The 3,799-nt window shown below is 43.0% G+C and overlaps 1 long non-coding RNA gene across 2 annotated transcripts; it reads left to right on the forward strand.

Annotated features, from left to right (window-relative positions):
* Window positions 1-2,128: 2,128 nt before the first annotated feature.
* Window positions 2,129-3,490, forward strand: LOC120035847. Of its 2 annotated transcripts, none has more exons than XR_005474359.1 (3): window positions 2,129-2,150; window positions 3,228-3,284; window positions 3,389-3,490. It is a non-coding gene; the product is annotated as an uncharacterized LOC120035847 (long non-coding RNA). The 2 variants fall into 2 exon arrangements; XR_005474358.1 differs by lacking the exon at window positions 2,129-2,150 and adding an exon at window positions 2,997-3,123.
* The last annotated feature ends 309 nt before the right edge of the window (window positions 3,491-3,799 follow it).

The raw sequence follows: 3,799 nt of genomic DNA on the forward strand, positions 1-3,799 counted from the left end.
CCATAATGCTCAATGTCAGTGAGCATTATGGGTAATTATCCTACATACTTATGTCACGTTCCTGACCTGTTTTCTCTTATTTTTGTATGTGTTTAGTTGGTCAGGGCGTGAGTTGGGGTGGGCATTCTATGTTTTGTGTTTCTATGTTTAGGTCATTTGTAATTAGCCTTATATGGTTCTCAATCAGGGACAGGGGTTTGACGTTTCCTCTGATTGAGAACCATATAAAGGTAGGCTGTTCACACTGTTTGTTTGTGGGTGATTGTCTTCCGTGTCTGTGTATGTTGCACCATATGGGACTGTTTCGGTTTGTTCGTTCGTTTGCTGTAGTCTGTTCCTGTTCGTGAGTTCTTCGTGTTATATGTAAGTTCTTAGTTCAGGTCTGTCTACGTTCGTTTTGTTATTTTGGTAATCTTTTCAAGTGTTTTCAGTTTTCGTCTTTTCTTTAATAAAATCATTATGTCAAATTATCACGCTACGCTTTGGTCCAATCCCTACTCCTCCTCTTCGTCTGAAGAGGAGGAGGACAGCCGTTACAACTTACATCAAATACTTTATGATAGCATCATCTCCTGCAGTAACAGTGTCATTCCAAACACAATAAATGTGAAAATTAACAAAGATACAAAATATTGCTAAGGTGAAGAAAATCAGCTCAAAATTGTAGGTGGAAATGCCCCTGCAGCAGGGAGGCTTACAGTATTATAATATATTGTAGATAACATTAATATAATTTGTATTTACAGTATCAGTAAACATACAAATGAAAGTCTATGCTAGGGATTGATCTACACTGAGTGAACAAAACATTAAGAACACCTTCCTATTGAGTTGCCCTCCCCCTTGGTGGTGGACCATTGTTGATACTCAGGGAAAACTGTTGAGCGGGAAAAACCCAACAGCATGGCAGTTCTTGACACAAACCGGTGCACCTGACACCAACTACAATACTCTGTTCAAAGGGACTTAAATCTTTGGTTTTGCCCATTCACCCTCTGAATGACACACATACACAATCCATGTCTCAATTGTCTAAAAATCAATCTTTAACCTGTCTCCTCCCCTTCATCTACACTGAGAAGAAGATTTAACAATTAACATCAATAAGGGATTATAGCTTTCACCTGATTAGTCTATGTCACGGAAAGAGAAGGTGTTCTTAATGTTTAATACACTCAGTGTATGTGGCAATGATGTTATAGATTCCAAGTGGTTGATTTTTTAGGGAATGACTATATGCTCTATATTATACCTGCAGATCATCACAGCAGCCGAAGTTGCTGTGCAGAGGGAGGAGATCCTCCAAGCATCAGGCCTCATCCCGTCACAGAGGGAGGGGATCCGCCAAACAGCCAGTGTCCCTGCACAGAGGGAGGGGATCCTCCAAACAGCCAGTGTCCCTGTACAGAGGGAGGGGATTCTCTCAGCAGCTAGCATCACTGCACAGAGGGAGGAGATCCTCCAAACAGCCAGTGTCCCTGCACAGAGGGAGGGGATCCTCCAAACAGCCAGTGTCCCTGCACAGAGGGAGGGGATCCTCCAAACAGCCAGTGTCCCTGCACAGAGGGAGGAGATCCTCCAAACAGCCAGTGTTCCTGCACAGAGGGAGGGGGTTCTCCCAGCAGCTATATTCATTGCATAGAAGACGGAGATCCTCCGAGCATCAGGCCTCATCCCTGCACAAAAGGAGTTGATCCTCCTGATGGCCAGTGTCACTACGCAGAGGAAGGGAATCGTCCCAATGGCCAGCGTCCCTGCGCACAGGGAGGGGATTTTCCCAAAGGCTAGTGTCTCTGCTGAGAGGAAGGGGATCCTCCAAACAGCCAGTGTACCTGCACAGAGGGAGGGGGTTCTTCCAACAACTACTGTCACTGTGAGAAAGGAGAAGATCCTCAGAGCATCAGGCCTCAGCCCTGCACAGAGGGAGTTGATCCTCCTGAAGGCCAGCGTTCCTGCGCACAGGGAGTGGATTGTCCCAAAGGCTAGTGTCCCTGCAGAGAGGGAGGAGATCTTCCTCACAACCAGTGTCCCTGTGAAGAGTGGACACAATCATCCACAACCACCTCCCATCATCCCCATGGTGGCACCACTGTGGAAATGGGATGGTGGAGCGTGTACTCAACCTGTGGATTTCTATTCCAAGAGAAGAGGTCACTTAAACTTACCTAATTAGTAAAGAAATTACCATTGTGATAGTGTGAGAATTAGCTGTGATAGGTTAAATGTATGGCTCATGTGAGTGTATATCTGTAATACTTTCATGCATTTTCTACATAAAACAGGTTTAGCTCCATTTTACTTTGACATTTTAGTCATGTAGCAGATGCTCTTATCCAGAGCGACTTACAGTAGTGAGTGTATACATTTTCATACTCCAGTGAATCTCTCCAGGATTTCGCATGGATTTTTTGGATATTTGCAGATAAATATGCTAGATTTTGCAGCAACAATTATGACATTTTGCATAGCAATATGCATTTGTTTTGTCCAATTTGTTGCAAAAATGCGCTGACAAGGGAAAAAACTGTGTTGACGTGTGGCTTGATTGAACCATATTATGCAGTAAATGTGCGGTGATTGGTTGGAATTGCGAGCCCTCTTTTTGTACTGTGGTAATGGGTCAGTTCTATGCGATAATATTGTGATGTTGTGACTATTTTATGCAGAAATAGTTTGGTGATTGGTCAAATTTGTAAGCCTTAATATGCAGGGAATTGTTGATTTTGCAACCAAAACAATGTGATCGCAGAGTCCTGGAGTAACCTCCCAGTTATCCCTGTGACTGCGTGTAGGTTAAGATTGGGTTGTAACAGAGTATCAGAGCGAGACGTTTCTACCTGTCAGCTAGTAATTGTTCTGTATGGTGACATGAGCAGAGTGGCCTGACTTCTCCCACTTATTACAGATGTCCGACTTAGATATGTTGAGCATCCTGCTATGATGTCCATCACCAAGCCGGAACACTCCGAGGCCAACCCTCAGTGCCAGACTGGCAGCCGGCCGGTGGCTGAGCCTGAGACCCCTGCTGTTCACAATAACAGTGGAGGCTGGCTCAGCTGGGTCTTTGGGAGTGGAAGAGTTAATAAGAAGGAGGTTCATCTACCTGAGGACAAAGACAGATCTGTAAGGAACTGGTTATTAACACTATATTCTATGTAGAGACAATTGAGTGGATTAAAAAAAAACTATTGTGGCTTGCTTCACATTGCTAATATCTTCTTCCTCAGATTGTCTGGGATCCAACTCTGCACAGATGGGTTAACAAAACTGAGCCCAAGGCTGAGGTACACACTTAAATTCAATGAAATTAAAAACAGTGAACAACCATTGTATTTTAACTGTGATAATATGACTAACAATTTGGAAAATGTGTTGATGTTTTTTACAGAACAAGTGTGTACCACCACCTCCACCGATGGGGACATATGGATATCAGGGGAACACTGGCAGTGTCCCCAAAGGAGTGAATCCTTACTCTATGAAAGCAGGTGAATATTGCTTTAGAATACATGTGGTTTAACCAAGACTGTCAGCCGATCATAGATGTCCCTGGTGGTCTCCTGCTAATGTTACGCCCCTGAAAAAGGGGAGAAAGAATCACGAGAGTGATTTTTATTTTTTGGGAGGGGAAATAATTTTTATTTTCATTTCACATTCAAATACAATTACAAAATCAGTGCATTACGTTGTACAAAATGGATTCATAAAAACAGTATCAAAAAGTAGTGTAACAATATAACAATAGCAAAACTCCTCAAAAAAGTGCTGTTCTGCAGAACCTGACCAGTATTATTACATT

This window comes from Salvelinus namaycush, unplaced genomic scaffold, assembly GCF_016432855.1.
Source record: "Salvelinus namaycush isolate Seneca unplaced genomic scaffold, SaNama_1.0 Scaffold1115, whole genome shotgun sequence".
In the NCBI taxonomy this organism is placed as follows: Eukaryota; Metazoa; Chordata; class Actinopteri; order Salmoniformes; family Salmonidae; genus Salvelinus; species Salvelinus namaycush.